At 36.7% G+C, this 27,076-nt stretch overlaps 1 protein-coding gene across 5 annotated transcripts in view; it reads right to left on the reverse strand.

Annotated features, from left to right (window-relative positions):
* Positions 1-27,076, reverse strand: part of KLHL29 (kelch like family member 29) — a 426,037-nt gene that overhangs the window by 373,639 nt on the left and 25,322 nt on the right. The window contains exon 2 of one of the 5 annotated variants that reach the window (XM_034432195.3): positions 19,362-19,457. The exons of the other annotated variants lie outside the window; for them this stretch is intronic. The gene's annotated coding sequence lies outside the window, so the exon portion shown is untranslated. The remainder of the gene's footprint in view (positions 1-19,361; positions 19,458-27,076) is intronic. 5 annotated transcript variants of the gene reach the window in all.

Below are 27,076 nucleotides of genomic sequence, written 5' to 3' on the forward strand. Positions count from 1 at the left end.
GATAGCCAATGAGAAGCAGAGAATTGGGGATTGGAAAGGGAGGGATTGGGGGGCAAAGGTCAGTCTTGACCGCACGAGCCGTGATCCGGTTGCTGTACTCGAATAAAGAGAAAATTTCCTTAAAGATTGGCAGTTTGGAAATTCATTTATTTTGAGATAGCATCGAAGTTTGACAGAGCTGAAGTGAGCTATTGTATATAAAAAGGCTTTCTGTATAATACACAAATATCCATTGTTTGTTGTTACACGTACTTTACATTAAGATCCTCCACAGTACTGAGCTTTAGACTGATCCATATGGTTTCAAATGATAGAAGACTAATTGCACATGTTCAGAGAAATCCAGGAAATGCAGTAAAAAGGGACAACTTCAATAATGAGATGGTGTTAAAGACAGGCATTTGATGAAGTCCACGAATCAACGCTGATGTGCCCAGAAATATTTCCTTCAACAGGTACAAACTATGAAAAAAACAACAACAAAGGATCTTGTATGGATTTGATCAGCTCTTGGGAGCAATTAAAAATGACCTGGTATTGCTTGTTGCAAATGAATGACAGATGAAGAGGTTCAAAACAATTTGGAAGAACAGCACTGTAATTGAAGTCCTTCTGCACAAATTCAGTTCCGCCACCTTATATTATGATTTAAGCTAAATCTCTGAAGACTAAAAAAGAACCCTGAAGCATGCTGTAACAAATCGTGTAGAATTTGAACAAACAGTAAAGCAAGTACAAAACACCATACAACTCTCCTTGCGCTTGTTGACACCGCCAGGTTCACTGCTGACGAAGAAGCAATATGCAAATCTACTTTTGAATGCAGAAGGATAAATAGGATGTTGGAACAAGCAAATGAACTAGAGTTCCTTGAACAATTAACAAGAACTCAGATTGCAAGGCAGGAGAAATGCGAGAGAAGTTGATGAAGACATCTATAAAACCGGTTCCCAGTAATCTCACTGACAAATATAGATTTAAGTTCCTTATTTGAACTAGAGGGCGTGAAAATTTATCATAGCAATGTAAAACAAATGAACAAAGAATGTTAATTTAAAGTAAATGAAAACATGTTATCCTAGAGCAAATACTTTCTTAATATAGGACTTTCATCATACTGAGCCTGTATGCTAATAGTCAGGAATAAAGTGAATTGTAGCCCAAAACTTCTGGCATATATTAGACTAAGGCAAGGTATTTTATAAAATCTGTTACACAAAAAAGGAGTGAAATGACCCAAGATTAGAATTTACATTAAAACAGATCATTAATTTTTTTTCCAGCTCGGTCACTTATGTTCACATTACACCTCTTACTTAGCACTTCAACAGAATATTAAACAGAAGGAAATTCTATCACAAGACTACACTCATTAGTAACAATCTTATCATTTCTTACTATCAGTATTTTCAAAACTCTTACACCATAAATACGGTACATAGGTTTACACATACAAGTATTCAAATATTGCATAGGTTTTGAAGAGACAATGGAATTTTATTGAGGCTTGAACAGACACAAATCCTATTACTACAACATAAACACATTACTTTCTAATATACCACATTAGTTATAATTAAAGTAGAAGGGTACATTAAAGTTATTTCAAAATGAAATAATGAGAAGATATAGCATCAAATATATTATCTCCAATGAAAAGGTTAGAATTGGCTTTGCAGTAGCTATTTTCAAAAGGAGAAAAAAAATATGTTTTTATATTTTGCAATTACTTTTTTCAAAATTGTTTTATTTTATTATAAGATGCAAGTAATGCTTTATGTTATTTGGGTACAATGCAAAGGGAAATGAGGAATGTACATAAACAGACAAGAGTTTAGCTCCTATTTTGGAAACAAACATCCCTATGTGGAAAAGGAGTGAAAAAAAATCAGAAAATCAAATTAATAAATAAAAGGATATGGGGCCCTTCAAATGTTCTTAGTATACAATTTTAATTTTCAAGGACACTAATATAAACCTAGGGGCAGAAGGCAATGATTATGGATATGATTATATATTTGTTATTTGTAGACTAGATCAGCCCCCCAAATGAAAAGGAATTTGTGATAAGTCTAGTTTTAAAATCTAGTTACCTGCAACAGCTGGAAACTGGCCAAAGAAAAATAATATTGAGTGTTATATGGCCAAAATGAGAAGGGTCTCATGCCTAAAAATCTATGTAAAGGAGTACTTCTAGTATTTTACAGTAATTATTATTGTTAGCAAATGAACAGTAATAATCATTAATGTAAATAATTTGTATCAGACTTAATTAGACCACAAAGAAGGAGTTTCAACTACTCAGAAGGCAGAACAGAACATGCATGCAGCAATACAACAATTTTTCCAGACGTTCTTACCTTTCAAGCATTGTAGGAGAGACATGCTGTTGCAAAAGGAGCTTATTTCTGCACATACTATTTACTCCATTTCATCTCACATTTTGTGGACTATGCTTTTAAACCAGGAGTCCCCAACCCCCAGTCTGTGGATTGGCACCAGTCCGCAGCATGCCAGAGACTGGGCCGTGCAAACAAGTGAAGCGCCATCTATAGGATGTAGGCAGCATGCAAAACCACACATCCTTCCAGTCCCAGGAAAAACGTCTCTCCACGGAACCAGTCCCTGGTGCCCAAAAGGTTGGAGGGAGGGGGTTGTTTTAAACTACATTACAAAGTCAGACATAGGCATTCTAAGTAAGGCCTTTAAAACAAAGAAGAAATTCTACATACATCAAAACTCTACATACAGTAAACAGCAGAAAATGTCAAGTACAGGTAGTATCACTCATTCACTATTCACTCTCTCAATGTTACTGAATAAGTATGGTACTTACATATAACCAGTCCTTGAAGTTCCAGCCATCGCAGCACGTCACAGTCACGTGATCATGATTTGGTGACTGGGCAAACAGCTTACCCTTACAACTCTTGCAATGTCTCATTGTCAGCATTTGTGACCCTCCCCACTAGCTTTCCATAAACAAAATCAATGGGAAGGTCACAAGTCCCTCTGGCAATTTGCTCTCAGCCTTCCTGGGATTGTGGCAAACCACCTACTCACCAGCCTTCCTGGATTCATGCCCCACTGTGCCATCCACTCTCTGACTTTCCTCGGTCCCCAGGCAGGCTGCACCAAGCCCTTTTCTGCCCCCCACCCCCACCCCAAATTCACACACGGCCTGTTCTGACCCTCCCAAGCCCTCCAGTTTCTCCTTGTAGTACCCCCCTGCATTCCTTACTTGGGAAGTTATGTGGAATTATAAAAATTACACTCAGACATATATAACAGAAGTATTTAGAAAAGTGAGATGTTTTAATGCCAAGGTTTTAATTGTATCGCATTGAATTTTAATAAAATTCACTTTGGGCTGCAAGGGGAATAACAGGTTATATATTACATGAATTATTTTACAGCATAATGTCATAAACCATACTTAGTTTTGCGTAAAGTCTCCCTTAACATGTGCATGATTTTGCCATTATGGATAAGAACTAATTAACGAAGGAAACTAGGTGATGAATCAGAAAAGAGCATACAGCTGGTTTTGCCTTCCCTGTATAGAAAATGATCTAATTAGATAGTGTTATAGCTTTCATATGCTGTTCTAGTGGAGGTTTTTCACTGAAGATATGTGATGGAGTGGCAATTTGCTTTGATTATTGAAATATTCAGCATCAGTAACCATACCATTCTGGAAAATCTCCAGAACAACATTTTCAAAGAGGAGGGAGGGAGGGAGGAAGGAAGTATAAGTAAGTATAAGTATAATTTTATTTCTATACCACCCTTCTCCCAAAGGACTCAGGGCGGTGTACAATCTATTTAAAAACACAAGACAAACATCAATTAAAAATTTAAAATTATTAAATACATTCGGCTCAATTTAAAACCCCAGAAATTTAAAATACCCCAATTTAAAATTATTATGTTGATAGCCCGGCCTGGCGGAACAACAGGGTCTTCAGGAAGGAAGGAATCATCAGAATAACCGAATTGGAAGGGACCTTGGAGGTCTTCCAACTCCCTGCTTAAGCAGGAAATCCTATAACATTTCAGATAAATGGCTGTCCAATCTCTTCTTTAAAACCTCCAGTGTTGGAGCACCCCAACTTCTGGAGGCAAGTTGTTCCATTGATTAATTGTTCTAATTGTCAGGAAATTTATACTTAGTTCTGGGTTGGTTCTCTCCTTGATTAGTTTCCATCCATCGCTTCTTATCCTGCCTTCAAGTGCTTTGGAGAATAAGTTGATTCCCTCTTCTTTGTGACAGCCCCTTAGATATTGGAACACTGCTATCAACCTGACACTTTCCTCTAGGAAGGGTTTTTAAAACTTTTTCAATTGCAGAAGCTATTAGTTTTAAAACAAATGTGGTAGCCATGGCATTTTGTCACAGGCCTCACCTTTCCTGTCCATTAAGAATAAGAGTGAGCAGACTAACTGCTCACTGCCAGCAGTTCATTCCTGTAGAGGCTCAAGGTTGACTCAGTCTTCCATCCTTCCAAGGTTGGTAAAATGAGGAGCCAGATTTTTTTTTGGGGGGGGCAATATGCTGACTATGTAAACCACTTAGTTCTGTAAAGACTGTGAAGTGGTATATAAGTCTTAAGTTCTATTGCTATTGTTCTTTTAAAAATGATTGGCTGATTGAGCTAATTTCCCTTTTGGTTTCAGTCTCTCATGAATTCCATTAAGTTCTTGCAGAACATCAGAATTCTGCAGAAGACAGTCTGAAAAACCCTATACTAGCATAGGACTAGACCACACCTGAATTGGAGAGTACAACTCAGTCCAACCTTCTGATGGCTTGTAGGAAGCCATCTGGTTTTTTTAAAATGGGGGAAGGAATAAAAATGGGAATGAAAAGACGAGATCTCTGAGACAGCTTGCCTGTCTCTGCTCTAGCATCACAGATATTCTGTTGAATTTAGGTTCTTTCACACCAATATTTTAATGTCTATTATATGAGTCAAGTCAGTGGAATCATTGTGTGTGAGCCTTCAAGTCAACCTTGATTCTTGGTGGCTACATGGACAAGTCCAAATCATTGTGTGTGAGCCTTCAAGTCAACCTTGATTCTTGGTGGTTACATGAATCAAGTCAACCTTGATTCTTGGTGGCTACATGGACAAGTTCTTAGCGTTTTCTATAGGGGTTGACCCTTGCCTTCTTCCTAGGGTTGAGGGAGGATAACTGACTCAAAGTCATCCTGCCAGCTATCCACTTATTTCTATCCCTCTACCTTTAACCACCACACTAAACCTGTTCTGCACTGTAATCACAGTTCCTCTATAATCAGCCCCACAGCAGGATGGATAAAAATCAGTTTTTTAAAAAATAAAAATATCATATATTTTTTATTTAAATCGGATTTTTTTAAATCAAATTTATTTTAATAAAATGTTTTTGGAATAAAAATCTGTCTAAAGATAGTTTCCTATTTAAGATACATTAATAATTTAGTTTATTCAGCATGAAATGGAGCTTAGTTATGTAACATGAGGCTGTACACTCCGCCATATTTACATTTTTGGTAAACCATTCAATGAATCCAAGCTCTGCAAGCTGAGATAATATGCACTGCATTGATGCACTCACACAATTTCACAGTAACCATGAAATAAATCATAAAACAGAGTTCAGGAATATTCCTTTATCCCATTGTTTTGCAAATCTATGTACACTAGAAACTGTATGATTGTTTGAAGAAAAATGCATCTGTACCACCAGGCTCTAAGTGTGAGGAGGAAGGGCAAGCAGTAAAAAGGAAGGGAAAGCTTCTAAGCAGCTTATAAATATAATATTAAAGAGCACCTGTCATTTCAGATCCATCATGGCAGCACCTATTAGCGGGCATCCACTCACCTGCTGCCTGCCACATCCCTCACTTTGTTGTGTCACTGCCGCATCACCAGCCATCTCATTAAAGTGAATGGGACTGTTGGTGAGTTAACAGTGGGTCAGAAGAGGCGCCGCTGCTGGACAGAGATGACAGTTGCTCCTTAAAAATTGTGATTTAAATCAAGCCTTTTTACTAGGGATTTAAATCATGATTTAAATCAAGTTGATTTAAATCAAATCCACCCTGCCCCACAGTCTAAAATACTTCCCATGATGTTTTAATTTATATATTTTATTAATTATCTATTATCAACTTTACTTAATTTACCACTTAAATTGCATGCTAGCACAATGCTTCATTTATTTCATCTAACAATTTAGCTAAGCCGTTACCCTTTTACTCGTTTTAAAACTTGCTAAAAAATCCACAGCAAATAAATCAAGCCTACAACCACATTCTTTTGTGACCTATTCTCTTTTCTAAACAAAACAAAAAACAAAAAACCAAGCAACTGATTCACTAATAATAATTATAATTGTGAAGAAAAAAAATATTTTTCCAACTACGGTAAAAGACAAGAATACAATCCAAACATTAAATTAGAAAATTTGCTGGTAGCGTGCGGGAACCCCACTTCAAATTCCTAGATAAGAAATTAAACATGTTTCAAAATAGAGCAGTACTTTATTTTTAGTTATAAAATAAAAAAAGATATTGCCAATTATTACTAAATCCCTATATGGATTTTTTAGCATAGGTGACCCATCTTTTATAACGAAGATACTCCCTTATTTATTATGGTCAGAAAGAAGGCAAAATCTCTTCTAATTTGAATTTTGATGAGTTCATCTATGTGCATATCCACATAATTTTCTTGGCAGCACTACAGAACTGATTTGGCACTAACTTCTTAGAGAATATAGATTGATTGATTGATTGATTGATTAAATTTATATTCCAGTCACCTCAGTGTTAGTGACATTTTAAGACTTTCTCATTTACAGACAAGGAACTTCTCTAGAATCCTCCCATTCCAGCTTGACACTGCTTAATTTATGAATCCAGACAGGCAAGGCCAAGTGCTCAGATTTGTTTAGAAAAATAGGCTATGAACTGAATATATGGACACTGCAGTTTACAAAGGCTTAAAGGTGAATAATGCACTTATAATAAGAAATATTACAGGTAGGCCTTGCTTAGTAACTGCCTCCGGCAGCGACCATTTGAAATTACAATAGTGAAAAAATAACTGTGACCAAGACACACATTCACCACATTCACAGGGTGTTTTTCAGTACATATTCACAATTACAGTCAGTTAACATGTGCTTCTGTTCTTATAATTCCAGCAGTTTGAAGAGCGGGGAGGAAGGGAGAGAGAGAGAGAGATGCACCCACAATTTAAGCAGAATATTAGTGGACGTTGACAGAAAACTATTGAAAATACAAAGGAATGTTATAGAAAAGTTTTAGGTTCTATGTAATCAAAGGTTTTGAAGTGATGGACTCTATGGATATGTCCACATGATTTTCTGGGTAACAATACATAGTGAATTATTTGAGACTGTTTTCTGCTATTTTTTAAAAAAATTACAACCTAAACCTGAAATCCAAGTATTTTCTGGTGATCTCCCATTTAAGTACTAACCTTTCTTAGATAACTGTTATTAGAAACCACTTCATCAACATATTTGAAATGGTTGTTTTGCAACCTAAATCACGTAACAAGAAATCTATAAAGGAAATAAGTGAATACATGAACTGTGAAATGTAAACAATTTGTGCATAATAGAGGCAACAGTATTCTATTTTCTGATTAGAAAATTGCCTGTAATACTGTACATTATAAATTTTGTTCATGTATAGCGACTGACCATATGAAGGCTATATATTAGAAAAGGAAGTCAAAATACATCCCAGAAGGTACAGATAGTCCTCATTCAATGACTGCCCTGTTTAATAATCATTCAAAGTTTCATGGCACTGAAAAAGTAACTTTATGAACGATCCTTGTGCTTACAAGCATTACAGCATCCCAATGTAAGATCTGGGCATTTATGCCCACTGTCGTGTCAAACAGTCATGTGATCGCCATCTGTGTGCTTCAAAGCCAGATTCTGACAAGCAGTGTCAACTGGAGAGGCCAGCAATAAAATCACAAATCATGGTCATGTGATGTCTCGCTTAACAACTATGAGAGATTCACTTAATACCAATGCTGGAAGTGAAATTGTAAATACATCATGGTCATGTGATCTTGCTTAATGACTAGGTCACTCAGCAATGATCCCAATTGTGGACACTAAGGGAGAGCTACCTGCATTGGCACATACAACACTTTTGTATTGTTGTCAAGCAGCCTGCATGAGTGCATCCACAAACTTCCCAAGAGATAGGTTATATGACTTCATATTGTTATCTTATGACTTCATACTGATGATGACTTTATACTGTTGTTCTCTTATATATGTGGTCTTATATTACGAATATTATTTTGGAAAGCATTGTTTTTCCATTCCAGGAAAAGCTCACCTCTTGGAGAGGAACAATATTCTTTCTGTTATTATATGCTCATTAAACTCAACTGCAGTGCAATTCTTCATATGGTATACTTTGCAGCTTCCTAAAAGTTCCTTTTTGCCTATGCATTCATTCAGCCACAAAAAAGCCATAAGCAAAATGTTCTAAAACACATTAACATTCCCAGTAATCTTCAAATCCATATACTGTATTTTTCACACTTTAAGATGCACTTCCCCCCCCCCAAAAGTGGGTGGAAATGTGTGTCTTATAGAGCGAATATTGAGGTGGATGGTTGGTGTGGCAGCAGCATTTGCTGCCGCCGCCTGTCACTGCCACCGCCGTTCGCCAAGGAACGCTGAAGCCTTCGCTGCTGATTGGCAGTTGGATTGGCCTCCTGGAATACCACCGATCAGCTGTTCTAGGCAGCAAAGATCACCATGAATCACTGCCGCCGCCAATCGTTCGGCAGCGATCAGCGGTGGTGAACGGCGGCAAATGGTGAACGGCGGCAATAGGTGGCAACAGTGGCAATCCCCGCCATCTAGAACAGCTGATCGGCGGTGTTCCAGGAGGCTGATCCAATCACCAATCAGCTGCTCGGCAGCAAAGGCTCTAGTGTTCCCCGCCGCCAGCAGCAACCCAGCTCAGTTGACCAGTGGTGGGCGTAAAGGAGTGGAGCACTGACGAGCCCTGTGCTGGGGCTACAATAACATGCTGAACCTGACCAGGCTGTTTGCTGTCTGCTGCAAGGACGCTAGCCAGATGAATATTGGATGGATGCTGGGAGGCAGAGACAGATTTTTTTCCCCTTGTTTTCCTCCTCTAAAGCTAATGTGCATCTTATGGTCCAGTATGTCTTATAGTGCGAAAAATACAGTATGTAATAAATATATATATGTATTATATATTACAATATATTACAATATATTGTAATATACAATATCAAGTATTTGTTTAAAAAATTATTTCTAATTAGCATAAAATATAGATTTAACATCTAATTCAATATTAACATACCATTTATTGCTTAATGCTTCTACAAGGTGATTCTTACAGACTTACCAACAAAAATATAAATCATTCTTCTGATAATATGAATCCTGCCAGTTTATTAAAATCAGAAACTTTATCTTGTAATAATTTCAGTCATTGGTTCAGCCTTTCTAAGTTTTAAAAGCCATTTTTTACTAGTTGTCTCCAATGAAACCTCTTTAAAAGCCATTTTTTCTAGCTAATTTACTTTTAAATAATCAATCAACTTTATGAATTTGTTAGAATCCTTATCGTCCTGTGGCATATGGGAAGCCAAGAAATTTATTACAATTCAATTTGGAATGGGCTTTCGAATGAATATAATGTATTTATTCTGACAAGATTATGCTTAAGATTATAACCAGCCTGATACAAATGGAAAACATGCCTGGTAGTTTCTCTAAGGGAGAATTTGAAAATATAAAGTTTTGTCTTTATTGAACCATATTCTGTACATTATCATAACAGCCTTGATGGAATTATAGTGCCAAATCTCAGCATGTAGACTACTTCTTTTTGGAAAAACATTTAAAGAGAATCACTTACTATAAAAGGCTAGGAGGCACAAAATTAGCTTCTAACTAATAATCTGTGTATATGATCAAATAGCCTCATGTCTTTCAAATATATCAGAAAGAGAGATAAATATAAGTATCTAGAAGACCATTTCCAGTGAATCTGGCCAATGGCTGGCACCCAGAAAATTTTCAGATATGTCATCTGCCAATGCTAAGATGGCTTTCAAAAGGAAGGAGTCAAAACTTAGTTTATTCTATTGTGGTTGAGCCACGGAAACGCTTGCAAATTGTCTTTTATGAGAAGCTTCAATTTGGAACAAAATGAGCTAAAGATCCCAATGATACTCCATCCCCCCCACCGTAAAAATATTTTATTTCAAAATAAAAAGAAGTAGTGCTTTAACCATTATACCAAACTGGCCCTTTTCTTTTTATGCATAGCCATTATTACCTTTCTAAACTTCCGATCCACCTTCAAACATGTAAGGTTTTTGGATGATTTGGAGCCAGTGACTCCATCTCAACCAAGCTTGGGGAGGGGTAAAATTCATGAAGGAAAAGTTAGATAAAAAGCTAGCAAATATATACATATGACTGATGCTACTCTTGATTGATCCTAAAAGGCAGAATCTATCCACCACTTCGGTATCTTGATAGTCAATCCTAAACTTGCTTGTGGTACTTATTGTCATTAGTTTGGTCTTCTTTGCATTTCATTTTATTTCTATTTTTTCACTATGCTCCCTGACTTTCATTAACATTCCTTGCAGATACTTTGGATTTTTTTTTTATTTTTTTTTTGCTACTACAATGATCAGAATTAATGCAAATATTCTATGGAAATGAAAGTTGGGCTTTGAAGAAGCAGAGTTGAAAGTGTAGTGCAGGTGGTCATAAACTTACAACAGTTCAGTTAGTCACTGTTCAAAGTTAAAATGGCACTGGAAAAAAAGTGACTTATGACTATTTTTCACACTTATGACTGTTGCGGCCTCCCCATGGTCACCTGATCAAAGTCCAGATGCTTGGCAACTGAGTCATATTTATGACAGTTGCAGTATCCCAGGATCATGTTATCGCTTTTTGCGACCTTCTGATAAGCAAAACCCCAATGGGGAAGCCATGTTCACTTAACAATTGTAATACTAACTTAACAACTGCAGTGATTTGTTTAACAAGGTCGTAAAATGTGGCAAGACTCACTTAACAAATGTCTCCCTTAGAAAACAGAAATTTTGGGCTCCACTGTGGTCATAAGTCAAGGACTACCTATATCATAAGCACAGTGCAGAATATTGATTTTTTTTCTTCAGTTTTAAAATCACACTAATCTTCCAATCCAGCTCATTTTAATATATACTCAGATATAGCAGGTTTAATATATACTTTAACCCACCATGGTGGCGCAGTGGTTAAGAGTGCAGTACTGCAAGCTACTTCTGCTGACTGCCGACTGCCTGCAATTTGGCAGTTCAAATTTGGCAGGCTCAAGGTTGACTCAGCCTTCCATCCTTCCAAGGTCGGTAAAATGAGGACCCAAATTGTTCGGGGCAATATGCTGACTCTGTAGCAATAGCACTTAAGACTTATATACTGCTTTACAGTGCTTTTACAGCCCTCTCTAAGCAGTTTACAGAGTCAACGTATTGCCCCCAACAACTTGGGTCCTCATTTTACCCACCTCGGAAGGCTGGAAGGCTGAATCAACCTTGAGCCTGGTGATATTCGATCTGCCAAATTGCAGACAGTCAGCAATCAGCAGAAGTAGCCTGCAGTACTGCATTCCAACCACTGTGTCACCACAGCTCATGTAAACTACTGTAAACCACTTAGAGAGGGCTGTAAAGCATTGTGAATAAGTCTAAGTACTATTGCTATATACTAAGATATAGCCTGAACAAATAAGGAAAGAGTAGACAGCCTTGTCATATCCCTTTTGACCAACCTATTTTTACCATTTTGTGGCTTCCTGACCTGTATGTAGATTTTGCATGAGAACAAAGATGTTCTGGGATTCCTGTTTTTCTCAACATATTCCAAGCTTGAGCTAATACAATGAATTCTATAATCTTCATTCTACAATCCATGAAGCACGTAATTATTTCTTTTTGATATTCTTTGGCTTTCTCACTTATCTAGCATGTATCAAGAATAATGTTGCGTGTTCCTTAGCCTTTTCTAAAGTTAGCTTGAACATCTGGTATCCCATTTTCTATGTGGAGCTCTAATCTGCATTGAATGACCTTAACAAAAAAAAATTCTGCTAACATGCGAAATTAAGGGTATTGTACAATGGTTTGCACATTCTGTTAAATCTCCTTTTTTGCTGTCAAAATGTAAATCGATCTCTTCCAATTAGTTAGCCACTGTGTTGTTACTATCTGTTCATGGATGTCCTTTACCACACTACACAACACTAATTCAAGGTTGGAACCTCCATCTGAGTACAGAGAACTTTTAGAAGACTTTTGTTTTTCCATATCGGTTTCTGCACTACCTTTACAGATTTTTACATTACAGACAACATTGCTTCTGGTTTCTTCCAAAAACTCTCTGAAACTCTTTCAGTTAAATTTCTTTCTGGGATTTTTGTCTTCCTTGGCTTTGGCTTCTTTTCTCTTCTACACAATTTCCATGTTTGTTCAGACATTTGGTTTGCTTTCATGTGCTTCTTCATTTTTTGGCAGTCCCTTGTCATATTCTTTAAATTCATTCCACATTTCTTCTGGTTCTCTATCAATGAGATTGTCCTTGAAAATGCTGGGTATATATTCAAGAACATATTTTGGAAACCTTTTTATTCTTCTTTAGCTTAAGTTGGAACATGACTATGAGCAGTTCATGATCTCTTCTACAATCAGCACCTGGCCATGTCTTTCATGGTATAACTGAACTCCACCACCTCCTTTTAGCAATAATATAGTCAATGTGATTTCTATGTACTCCATCTGGTGATGTCCATGTATATAGATACCATTTTGTTTCTTTGAAGGCAGAGTTATCTATGAAGAAATTACTGATTCTATCTAAGAAGATATTATTGGACTGATAAAAATTGATAGGTGGGTCTCCCGATTCATTTCCCCCCCCTATATATACCCCCCTGGAATCCACATACATTTTCCTCCTTAATTTTTGAAACTTTGCCATTCTAATCTCCAATCAGAAGCACTGCATCTTGCTTGCATATTGTTGATTTCAAAATGTACTTGAAAAACTCATCAACCTCCAATTATGATTGGAAGAAAAACTTGGATGACCGTCACAAAGTTGTACACAAAGTCTAACTGATATTATTTGATACTGCATTGTAGCTAAGTATTATTAAACCTCCTAACCATACAGCTAGTCCTCAATTTAAGACCACAACTTAAGACCACTTGCAAAAGGAGACCACATGACCCCAGGACACTGTAACAGTCATAAATACATGCTAGTTGCCAAGCGTTCGAATTTTGATCACATGACCATGGGTATGCTGTAACAGTTGTAAGTGCGAAAACTGGTCATAAGTCACTTTTTTCAGTGCTACTGTAACACTGAACGCTCGCTAAACAAATGGCTATAAGTCAAGGACTACCTGTAAAAGCAATACCATTTCTTCTTGTTTTTCATGTCCTCAGTAATAAACAGTGTGATCGTCTGAATAAAAGTGACCAATCCCAGTCTATCTCAACTCTCTGATGCCTAAAATGTCAATCTGTAGTAACTTTCATCTTTCTCATGTTTTTGCTTCTTATGTTCCATGTTCCCATTGTAATTCTACCTTTCTCCAGTTCTTCTTTTTCTGAATGGCCATTATCAGTAACTAGACACCCAAAAGGCTTTGTTCTAGCCATGTGATAAGCACCATTAACATTCCAAAAGATCTTCAGTATTTACTTAGAAGAATGTTGAGTGTTGTCCAACTTGAGACACCCATCATCTGTACCACATTGTTAGTCGTTTTATATTTTCTATCCATGTGGTTTTCTTGGTAAAAATGCAAGACGGTTTACCATTGTATTCTGCCACACAGTATGAATTGATGCCTTCAGCACTTTCTTATGTTGCTGCTGCCAAATATAGGTTCCTGCTTACCTCAGCTGGACATTGGGATGATCTTCACATCTTGAGTGACCCTACTGGGAATATATACAGATAGTCCTCAACTTACAGTTTGTTTAGTGATGGTTCAAAGTTACAATGGCACTAAAAATGTGACTTATGTCTGTTTTTCATGGTTACGACCTTTGCAGCATCCCCATGATCATGTGATCAAGATTCAGATGCTTGGCAACTGGTTCATATCTATGGCCATTGCAGTGTCCCAGGGTCATATGATCACCTTTTGTGGCCTTCTGACAATTAAAGTCAATGGGAAAGCCAGACTGACTTAATAACTGGGTTACTAACTTATCAACTGCAGTGATTCACTTAACAACTATGGCAAGAAAAGTCATAAAATGGGGCAAAACTCACTGAAGTTGAGGTCTACCTGTATTCTTGGCATACTCTCCCATCGTTCTTCATTTATCTCTTCTAGGAACACCCTATCCACCCTATGATGAGACAGGGCAACATGGTAGACAAGGAGAAAAATTGTTAATCAAACTGAATAGAGTTCCTACTAAGAACTGTCTAAATTAAGAAATTTACTCAGTCAAAAGCAGCTACTGACATCACTTGATAAGAAAACAGAAATCAAAAACTCTTATTTCAAGTGCTACCCAAAAATTAAATAAGATAGCATATTGATATCCCCTTAATTTCATCTCCCACCCAACAATAGGTTTCATTAGTAATGACATGAACAAATCTAAGTTTAGACTCGATAATCACTACTACATTTTCAGAACAGAAGTATAATATTTCTTTTCAAAACCACAGGGGTAAGGAGGCTGTGGTAATAAGTAGGCCAAGGGCATCCTGCATTTATCTATTGTCTTAAATTTAGAGGTAGGTTGCAATGTTTTTCCACAATGCATATGAAATTAAACATTAAAGGAACAGAAAGACAGGTAGGTAAGGTAATAAATGTGATATACCCAAAACTGTTACTTTTATGAAGAACTAGTAATTGCAACATTCAGTTAAAAATATTGGGTTTTGTATACATTTTAAAATTCGTTTAGAGCCTATATATTTGGAGAAATGCTCAAGCAGAGGGAAAAAATCCCCGATTCTGCAAAACTGCAGAACTGTTTTTATAAGAGAACAAGAACACCAGAGTCAGTGGCTTGTCACCGATGTGCCCAAAAATTCCAGATGGCTTTTTCCTGATGCTCCATATATTTATTTTATTTTGTAGAGTACTTATTAGATAATATATATATAAGTATAAGCATGAATTGAATGCATAAAAGAATACAATTAAAGGAACATTAGAACAGGGACGGTAGGCACGCTGGTGTTCTTATGCATGCCCCTTACAGACCTCTTAGGAATGGGGTGAGGTCAACAGTAGACAGTGTAAGGTTAAAGTTTTGGGGGTTTGGGGATGAGACCACAGAGTCTGGCAGTGCATTCCAGGCATTAACAACTCTGTTACTGAAGTCATATTTTCTGCAATCTATTTTGGAGTGCTTCACTTTAAGTTTGCATCTATTGTGTGCTCCTGTATTGTTGTGGTTGAAGCTGAAGTAGCCATTGACAGGTAGGACATTGTAGCAGATTTTAGGAGCTATGCTTAGGTCATACCGAAGGCGGCGTAGTTCTAAATTTTCTAAACCCAGAATTTCAAGTCTGGTGGCATAGGGTATTTTGTTGTGAGCAGAGGAGTGGAGGACTCTTCTTGTGAAATATTTCTGGACGCACTCAATTGTATTAATGTCCGATACGCATAGTTCCCCAATGAATACATCTGATTTCCTCTTGAGTGTTGTCTGCCAGCAAATTCTGTCTACTGAAACAAGGAACAAAACCTAAAATAATCCCCAATTTGTTTTAGGTTTGTTTTTCTTTTAAATGAGGGTTGGAGTACCAAAAGGACATAAATCTTTAAACAAACCAGCAGCAACTTTTGGCAAGGCATGTAGCAAGCAAGGAATCAGATAGGGTTTTATGCATTCAAGAGACGCTGTATCCTATGGTTAGCAAATCATGTAAAGAGGATCAAGCCTGCTTTGTTAAATTGTGCCACAGTGGAAGGACCCACTGCTAATCTTATTGCCTTTGCATGGTCTATTCACTGTGGTATATGGCTTGCCCCAACACACAATAAACTCTCAATTCAAGTTTTTAGACATTATAAACATACTGTATAAATAATTATTTTAAATCCATTGTAGTCACCTTGTTTTTCTAGAATACCGTACCCTGATAAAATTCAGGTGTAATCCGGTATACTTCCAAGCGCTAATTTCAATAAGCATATAATAACAACATATATCCAGTGCTTTATAACTACTTGGAGAATCTAATACCTAATACTATTTATTTACCAGAATGATTTTAGACAGAGCTGCTTCCCAAGCCTCCTCTATTATTATAAATAATCCAAGAAGATTGTAGGTAGTTCTCACATACTGTTGTTGCACAAGCTAATTTTTTTCTAATGTGATCTACTTCTCGCACCCTTGACACTATTTCTTCTATTAAATTTACATTGTTACGGTATTTTATCCCAACCTTTTGGCAAGCATACCTAAAACTCCTCCCTTCTTTGTTTTGCATCACAGCAACCTTGTGCAGTAGATTGGGCTGAGAGTGTGTGACTGGCCCAAAGCCACCCAGTACAGTAGTTTTCATGCCTATGAGAAGCCTAGACCTTATTCTCTCCTGGTTTCTAGGCCAACATCTTAACTGCTACTCCAAATTGACTCTCTAAATACATCTAATTGCTAAGCATATATTCTGGATAATCAACCCTTTCACCATAAATCCAAACCCAGTATAAATTACTCAAGACCTGAACTGACAAACAAGCATCAAATAAACAAGCATCAAATCTGAACTAAAACTATATTTATCCTATTAAAAATGGCTACGAAGCAAAGGATTTCTTTCAGAATAGGTCTACAATGGAATAAGATACTCTGTACGTATTTGACATTTTAAAACCTCTTGTTGCACTGTACCGTTAGTTCATGGCCATGTGGTCAAAATTCAGACGCTTGGCAAATGGCTCATATTTATGACAGTTGCAGTGTCCTGGGGTCATGTGATCACCTTTTGCAACCTTCTGAAGAGCAAAGTCAATGGGGAAGCCAGATTCACTTAACAACCGTGTTATTAATTTAACAACTGCAATGATTCACTTACTAATTGTAGCAAGAATTGGGACAAAATTCACTTAACAATTGTCTCACTTAGCAATATAAATTTTGGGCTCAATTGTGGTTATAAGTCGAGGATTACCTGTATATAGCAATAATAACACAATTTCTTTGTGGCTTATTTATTGTTTTATTACAATAAAATTTATACTGCCTAAGATTCTGGCTGCTGCATAAACAATATAAATGAAGTATCCAACAACTACCTCAATAAAAACTCAATTAAAATCTTAAACAAAATAAAAACCCAAAACAGTGACACAACTAAGTCTCAAAAATCTGTTTAAAAAGAAAAGATTTTTAACATCTTCTTGAACGTCAGAAGTAGGGCGCACTGCACTGCATAATGTGCACCACTAAGGCAGCCTGTTTTCTGGGCATTTATACACCCTGGTGCTGTGCTCTGTATGGTTTTATAGATGATAACCATCACTTTGATTTGGGCCTGGAAACTTACTGATAACCAGAGCAGCGATCAAAAAATAGATGTTTAACAGTGGGTATTGCCCACTGCCTGGCTGTTACAATTGTAGCTTCTAAGACATCTTTAAAAGCAGACTTTCTTATGAAAGTCCTACTGAATTATGTTAAAGAATTACAGATTGTGGGGACGCAGCTTCCAAGAGCCAAGCAAAGCCTTCAGTGCTGGGCATATGAAAATCAATTTTTAAAGTAGCTTTTTCATATTTAATTTAAGTGAAATTTAAATCAGAATTTCAACATTCTTAAAATGTTTCATTTAAAAAATGAACACAGGTCAAATATACGTAATGATTAATATAACTTACTCTGTCCTAGTTGCTAATCCAAAGAGAGAAATTCAAAAACCTAAAAACATATAAAGACCAGACCAACAAACAAACATAACCAAAACGATTTAAAAATTGATGGTAACACCTTTCCTAGCACATCATAGCAAAAACTTTCTCTGAAGTCTCACAACAATCACTGGAGGTAATTTAGCACTGGAAGAAAAGGGACAGGAAGACCAATGTTAAGATGCCATGTGAGAACGGTGGCAATGACTGGAGGAAGGGAAGGCACTGGGAGATCCAGGGAGAGTAGAGTGCAATTTCAGGATCTTGACAGAAATAGGCAAAAGCCACTTCTGAGGCAAACAGAGCTGAAACATTTTTTAAGTCCTAAGAAAAAAGATAATGTTCAGAAGTGGAATAGCCAACACTTTAGAAGATAGGCTCAAGCTAGACCCTATCCAACAAAATGCAATTCAGTGGTGAGAAAAGTAAGGTTTTACACTTAGGCAAGAAAAACCAGGTATAGAACAGGTGAAACCTGGCTTAATAGTCATAACTTTGATCACCTCAATACAAAAAAAGATGTTGAGAGTCTAGAAAGAGTGCAGAGAAGAATAAGATGATTAGGGGCCTGGAGGCTAAAACATATGATCAATGGTTGTAGGAACAGAGTATGTCTAGTCTATCAAAGAGAAGGACCAGGGATGACATGATAGCAATATTTGAGGGGCTGTCAAAGGGAAGAGTGGCTCAACCTGTTCTACAAAACACCTGAAGGCAGGACAAGAAGTCATGGATGGAAACTGGAGTTCCAGCATAAAACTAAGGAGAAATTTCCTGACAGTGAGAACAATTAGTCAGTGGAACATCTTTATCTCCAGAAGCTGTGGGAACTCCATCACTGGAGATCTTAAGAAGAGATTGGACAGGATTTGTCCAGAATGTTATAGTCTCCTGCTTGAGCAGGGGTTGGACTAGAAGTCCTCCAAGGCCCCTTCCAACTCTGTTATTCTGTATTTGTACAAGTGAATACATCATGAGAGTGAAGATCTTAAAGTCTGAACTCAGTGGAGGAAATACCATCAAGGCAATTAAGACCTGGGCAACTCCAGTGATTAGATACCCTGTTTTCCCCAAAATAAGACATCCCCTGATAATAAGCCCAATTGGGCTTTTGAGCGCATGGCAGTAAGGCCAAGCACTTGTTTCAGGGTTCAAAAAAATATAAGACAGGGTCTTGTTTTCGGGGAAACACAGTACATATCTGGAACTCAAACAAAATTAAAAACCTTGGCTAGGAAGACCAGAAAAATAATGACATCCACACAGCATTGTTAACAAACATCCCCCTGATTTGCTGGAATATAAGACATCAAGAAGACACAAGACAACCAGATTTGCCAGATTCGGTTATTAATTCTCAATAAATTACTTTCTCAAGAAATTAGTTTTAGTCTTTCTGTGGAGTTGATTTCCTGGTCTCATCTACCTAGTGGGGCTGGCAGGGAATGGATGGTCTGGGGAAATACTGCAGGGAGCAAGCAAAAGAATCAAATCAGCTTATACACAATCATTTGAAAGAATGTTTGAAATTCTGTGCTTAGAACAAAACCGTTTCTGTACAGGTAATCATCGACTTATGACAATCGAGCCCAAAATTTATGTTGCTAAATGAAACGTTTGTTAAGTGAGTTTTGCCCCATTTTACAACTTTTCTTGCCACAGTTCTTAAGTGAATCATTGCATTTGTTCAGTTAGTAACATGGTTAAGCGAATCTGAATTTGCTTGTCAGAAGAGCTACAAAGCTGATCACATGACCTCAGGACACTGCAACCATCATAAATATGAACCAGTTTATTTATTTATTTATTTTATTGGTTCGATTTATATGCCGCCCTTCTCCGGAGACTCAGGGCGGCTTACAGTGCGTTAAGCAATAGCCTTCATACTTTTGTATATTTATACAAAGTCAGCTTATTGCCCCCACAAACTGGGTCCTCATTTTACCTACCTCGGAAGGATGGAAGGCTGAGTCAACCTTGAGCCTGGCGAGATTCGAACTCTCAGTAATTGCAGGCAGCTGGTGCTACTTAATAGCACTTTAGTTTGCTGCGCCACCAAGGCTCAAGTTGCCAAGCATCTGACTTTTGATCATTTGACCATGGGGATGCTGCAATGGTCATAAGTGTGAAAAAAATGTCATAAGTCACTTTCTCCAGTAACTTTGAACAGTCACTAAATGAACAGTTATAAGTCAAGGACTACCTGTATTTTGTACTTCTAGAAATCTGTATCTCCCTTGTAGTACTAAATGTGCATTCAGATTTTATGAAGTAAGCTGAATACATTTTTACTAGAAGTTATCTTAGAATCTTTCAGCTTTGTGAATAAATCATGATTAAAATAATTAACTGACCTTTCTGTATTGGTATCATTAAATATATGATGAGTAATCATTAGTTTAATTCCTCTTACACAAAAATGTACATTAAGTCAAAGCAGGATTTTACCCTAATGCTGCCCATTACTGGGTGGTCCTCACAGTAACAGATGAACATGTTGATCCAAAATGAACTGCATATCCCAGGATAGACCACAGAAGTCAACAAATGTGTCTGCAAAATTTTCAAATGTGCTCTGATGCTTGGAAAAACAGATTTTCTCCTTTCTGAAAAAAGGTTTAACCTTCATGTCAAGATCCAAAAATCTACTTTTACAATTTACTTAAAAGAAACTTTTATTTTCTTGTAATTGTTTATCTTGTAATTGTTTATCTATCTATTTTGCATTATTATGTTTTTGTTATTATAATCAAGGAACCTACCTCAAAAGATGATGAAATAGGAGACTTGAAACTGATAAAGTATAAGTCACTGGAATCAGCCACTAGAGGGGGCATGGTTACATAAACTAGACTCATTTAGTACCAGCTCATTCTGTCTACAATTAATTGGAGTTAGTTTTATAATGTCTTCAGCTATGAGACCTGTAGATATTTACACTGGAGAATCAAGAATCAGTATGCAGCGAAACTGGATTGTATTTCTATGAGACAGCAAAATTGAGAAATGAATGGCTTCTCTTATAAATAGGAATCTTGTCCTGTCGTCTCCAACACCCTGAAGTTGTGACAGCTTGCAGAAAGGGAAAGAAAAGTAGATACCAATTCAAAGAGAAAAATGCAACCGAACTACCTATCAATTCATATCTGCTGCTGCCATGAGAACAACAGACAGCTGAGTAAAAGGTGTACTGAGCATGACTCCTGGTGATTTAATAGTCCTGTCCATGCTGCCACCTACTTTGTTTAAACTTCCTAATCCAGCCTATAGTTCTTGTGTTTAGAAGAGTACTCATCTAAGCCCAGTTTCTTTTTCTTGTGTTTCAAAATCAACTAAGGTCAGCTATGTGCTACAACCTACCGTATTTTTCGGAGTATAAGACGCACCGGAGTATAAAACGCACCTTAGTTTTTGGGGAGGAAAATAAGAAAAAAGCTGATTGGCAGGTGGATCAGCCTCCGGGAATACCCCCAATCAGCTGTTCCCAGAGGTGAATTTTAGCAATAGGTTTGTTGGTTGTGAGCTCTGTGCCTTGCTTTTTTTTTTTTTTTGCTTTTTTTTCTGCTTCTGAAACGTCTGAAACTCTGTTTCAGAAAAAACGTTTTCCTGCCTCTGAAAGCCTCCAAAACAGAGCTTCAGAAAAAAAGCCTCTGAAGCTCTGTTTGGGGGCTTTTTTTCTGAAGCTTCGTTTCTGATGCTTTTTTCAGCCGCTGAAACCTCCGTTTGAGAAGCTGGGCGGGGCTACATTCAGAGTATAAAATGCACCCAGATTTTCACCCTCTTTTTTGGGGGGAAAAGGTGCATTTTAGGTACCGAAAAATACAGTACCTGAACAACATACAAATTATAATCTAAATACAAAGACTGATCAGTTATGATAATGAAATGCAAATATTACCCAAACAAATGAAACCCAGAGATTATTCTATTGCCATTAGAAAATGTAACCATTTAATCAGCAATAATTTAATCAGTGTAAATATATTGTTATCAATTTAGAGTGCTTTACAGTGTGATAAGTAAAACTTGCTTCTAAACTTCTAACAAATTACACATAGAAGACAAGCAAATACAGGTAGGCTCACAAGTCATTCAATTTTTTTTTCATGTACTCAAAACTTAATCATTATAACATTTTCTAAAAGACAGTCAATCAAGATGATGGTTGCAATGATGAGATTCCACTTGCACTGTTTTCTTTGTGCAATGCCTGTGCGGCACACATAAAAAACAGATGAAGCTTCAGTCATACTAACAAGGTTACCCTCTTCACTTTGTTATCATACCCTGCAACACTTCTGAAAACTGTGTTTCCCCAATAATTGATTCCAAGTAACCTTTTCTTAAATATCATAAGACCGGGGTGTGTGTGTGTGTGTGTGTGTGTGTGTGTGTGTGTGTGTGTGTGTGTGTTCCCCAACCCCCGGTCTATGGAACAGCACCAAGCCGCAGCATGCCAGAAACCAGGCTGCATGAACAAGCTAAACTCATTTGCGGGATGCAGGCAGCATGCAAAACCACACCCCCTCCGGTTCCGCAAGAAATCCTCTCTCCGCGGAACTGGACCCTGGTGCCCAAAAGGTTGGTGGCCACTTTAATAAGAAAATTGCCTCTTTTTGTCCTGCTTTTATGCATTGATCCATACTGATCTATGCTTTTTGCAATTAATGCTCTTCATTGGACATTCAGTGTATAGATAAACCTCGGCTTGTGACTGGCCACTAATGATTGTCAAAGTTTCGATGAACCTACCTGAGGGTATTTAAAACCTGGATTCAGAAATTCCAACAATTGGGAACCCTCCACAGTCATGTGACTAACTTTCAAGCACCCGGCATTGGTGTTTGCACTGTCCCACAATTGTGTGACTGCATTTAACAAAAACCAGCGAAACCATCCCATAATGAGCCACTGATTCGCTTAACAGCCATGGATTCACTTATTTTTAACTTTAAAAATAAGTAATAAAATCAGGTTGGTCATGTGACTGATCCGCTTTACAGCCATCATGAGTTACAACCACGATGGGCATTCTCTATTACGGTCATAACTCAAGGAGTACCTGTAGTTTGTCTTGCAGCTATAAACATTATCATACAAAAAAGATATATAATACTTTTTTCATATATATCAGCTATAGAAAATCAACTTATGTGTATATAAAAACTATGTGTTTCTGTGCATGTGTGCATACATATATTTATGGATGCATGTCTGTGTTTCTGTAAAAATATTGCACCAGTTCTGTAGTTATTTCTTAGCTAAATAGGTTTTATTTTGTTGCAAGAGTAAGATTTAATTCCATTGTATATTCAACTTAAATGAAGCCATTTATTGAAATAGGGCTGGGTACTGTTTCTCATAATGAAGCTACGTGGTTTCAAGTCTCTTCCCAATGGTTCTCTTAAATCTTTCATACGCTATTCCAGAAATATTTGAGTCAAAGCTTTTAAATAGTATGGTCTGAGGCAAGATTCTAGAGTTTAAGCTAGTAAATATTTATATAACAAAGCCGGCTTTGAAGTCGGTTTATGCTGACATTTCCAAGCTGTTCCTTTATCTGATTTTGTTTAGGTTGCAAATGGCTTGTAGATTGAGATACCTTAATCTAGAATTGCATTTTCTAGATGTGTTTGAACTGATTATTATGGGGACTGATCCAATATGATGGAGCATTCCGTTGGAAAAAGGATGCCTGAATGTATCTCCATTGCTTACTTGATTTTTTCTATTACCAGAATAACAAGGATAGCAAGAGAAGGAAAAACAGAGGAAGGAAGTACCTAATAGGGTTAGAGATAAAGAAAGATTAATCTATAAATACCTATCAATTAAAAATACTATTAGTTGTATGTTAAATTTGTCAATTTAATATTTTATTCTGTATCTTATACATATCTTTTTTTCTAAGCATTTTTACTATCTTCCTTTTTAACAACATTTGTTTTCATTAGTATGTTTCTCAGGCTTGACTGAATGATAGCTTTAGGGGATTCCCCAGGATGAGAAGCTTTCTGCTTGTCATAGTAACTCAACAACAGCTTGTTATCTTCAGGAAAGCAACTTCTAAATTACCGTATTTTTCGGTATATAAGACACACTCCCCCTCCAAAAGTGGGTGAAAATTTTGGTGTGTCTTATGGCCTGTTTTTGGGCTCCCGAACCCTCTGCACATTGCATTTTCGCCCTCCAGAAGCACTCTGCAGTGCTCCGCATGGGCCGTTTTCGCCAAAAACAGGTCCGCTTTTGGGCTCTCCATGCAATGCATTTTCACCCAGAAGTACTCTGCAGGCTAAAAATGGGCACATTTTTGGCAAAAACGGGACGCTTGGAGGATTCGGGAGGCCAAAAATGGGCCTGTTTTTAGCCTGCAAAATGCTTCTGGGGGCCAGGGAGGGCAAAAACTATTTTTTTTTCTTGTTTTCTTCCTCTAAATCTAGGTGCATCTTATAGTTTGGTGCATCTTATAGTCCAAAAAATACGGTAGATGTTTCTCAGTCTTCCTCCGATTTGAAGATATAGTATTGTGATTCTACTTTTAAAAGTTATTGGTATGTGGGAAGATTACGGACAGCAATTTAGCCTTCATTTTAATTAATCCAGTGATATTTTAGGAATTGAGTGTAACCCTTCCATGCTATAGATTCTGTAAAATTTAGAGTCTAAAACCAACTCTCTCCCTTTTAAGCCCTTTGGTGTAGGCCAACAAACTGGCATTTAACTCAACCAGAATTATTTATATTTGGTATTTGATTTCAAATGTGAGAGCCTTATGTACTATATTAGGAAGGCTGTCATATTTTTCCATTAGTTCCTAGAGTTGGGCTAACAATAATTTATATTTAACCATTCTGACTTCATTCTCTTTTAAATACCATTTGCCTCCAAATGTCTATCAAAAAATCTCACCTCTCCTTTACTAATATTTGGTATGTGCAGGGCAAATTTTCTCGTCTGTGAACAGGAACTTTTTTTCTTTTTGTTCACTATACGAACTGCCTTCTCCCACAACATTATTTGTCTTTCAGAAGAATAAGAAGATTATATTATTGGTAACAATAATTTAAGCACATCAGGAAAGGAGATTAAGAAAATTCAATTTAGCTTGTTCAAGGGTATGTATATTCTTCCTCTGAGGATACTTTGCAGCACAAACACTGTACATAAATGCATGTTTCAAGAGACAGACAGAATTTTTATTAAGTCAAAATGCCCAAAATTCTAAACAAAACCTAACCTGAAATTAAGGTTCAACGGATTCTTATGATCAAACTGCTCATTAGTACAGGAGGACAAATTTTAATATTTGTTGCAATTCAATCAACTGTACTGGAAACTGCATTCTTCAAGAGAATAGAATAGAATAGAATAGAATAGAATAGAATAGAATAGAATAGAATAGAATAGAATAGAATAGAATAGAATAGAATAGAATAGAATAGAATAGAATAGAATTCTTTATTGGCCAAGTGTGATTGGACAAACAAGGAATCTGTCTTGGTGCATATACTCTCAGTGTACATAAAAGAAAAGATACATTTGTCAAGAATCATAAGGTACAATACTTAATGATAGTCATAGGGAACAAATAATACTACCAAGGTGGATAATTGCAATATAAATAAGGAGAGCTTCCTAATGCAGGCAAAATGTCAGCACTACAAAATAACATAAATATACACAATATCCTGTAATGCATACTAGAAAGGGCCACCCCCTCCCTTAATAATCCCATAAATAAGACAACTAAACACAACCACTCAGGCAACAATTTATAATAGAAAGTTCACAAAAATTAGCTGTGCTACACAATTGTAAAAAAAATAAAAGATGAGGCATGAAAGCCATGTTGGGTCCATCACTCTCTCAGCCCAATCCACCTTACAGAGTTGTTTGGGGGAATTCTGAAGGAAGGAATATTAAGTATGCTTGCCACCCTGGGATAAAAATCAAATAAATACATAAATATTCCAGATGAATAAATGAACACTGATTATAGCACTACACAGATGTATAATTTTGGAATACTGAATGCTGTTGACATCACCCATTGCAAGAAATACATGGAAGCTGATAAATGGTGAATACTGATAAGTACATTATTTTCCAAAAAAAGTTATGATTGGATTAGGAGGTGAGGAACCCCTGTAATAATTCAGGGCAATTTTGCTTTTTTAAAACAGAGAAATAAATTATCTTCCTCCTGGTACCTCCAAACTGCAAAACAATGTTTTAAAATAATGCTATAATCCTGAAGGCATCCTCAATTACTGAAGTCATGTCACTACATACCAACTTTATTGTTTGATTCCTTTTGGAAATAAATTATAGCCTCTGAATTATTAAAAAGAAAATCTCAAGAGCACATAAATGATCCTGATTTTCACATATTAACAAGCTTTAAACTCGACACCTTCCAACAACGTACTGATAGTTCCCAAGAGGAAAAGATGGAATGAAGAGGCATAAAGATTTCTAGAAAATGTTTTTTTTAAAAAAGATAAGTGAACTTGGTTTGATTTGTTAAGAAACAATCAGATTTATTATTTTAATTTAGACTGAAATGAAGTACAGCACTTTACAAAAGCGATGAGCAGTTAATGGTATTAAAGGCTTTCACCAGAGCAACCTAGAGAAGACATTATTGTCTGCAATGAATCTTAGGCAGAGTGCTGGTGTTTCCAATGTAATTAAAGATTACTTTGAGGTTAATGTTTCGCAGTGTTAATTTCCCAAAACAAGGCTTTCAAATAAACACTCTTAAGAAGTTCATGCCATAACTCTACACTTCGATTTCTGAAACATTAGGGCATGCACATTTCAAATAGAAATTTAAAAAGAACACGCCCAAAGAAACTTTGAAAAATTATTTGCACAGTTCTTTGGATCCCAGCTTACAAATGCTGAAGACATGAAAATATAGAGGGTTTACATTACATTTATCTGGGAGATATATGCTCCTTGACTGCCAACTGTTTATTTAAACAGTAACTATCTTAGTTGGATGCTTTTTAATTTGCAGGTTCTAGAATCCTATAAACCAAGCCCCTAAATTGGTACTTTCTTTCCAAAATGCTGAAGAGT

This window comes from Pantherophis guttatus, chromosome 1, assembly GCF_059756535.1.
Source record: "Pantherophis guttatus breed Tessera chromosome 1, ASM5975653v1, whole genome shotgun sequence".
NCBI lineage: Eukaryota > Metazoa > Chordata > Lepidosauria > Squamata > Colubridae > Pantherophis > Pantherophis guttatus.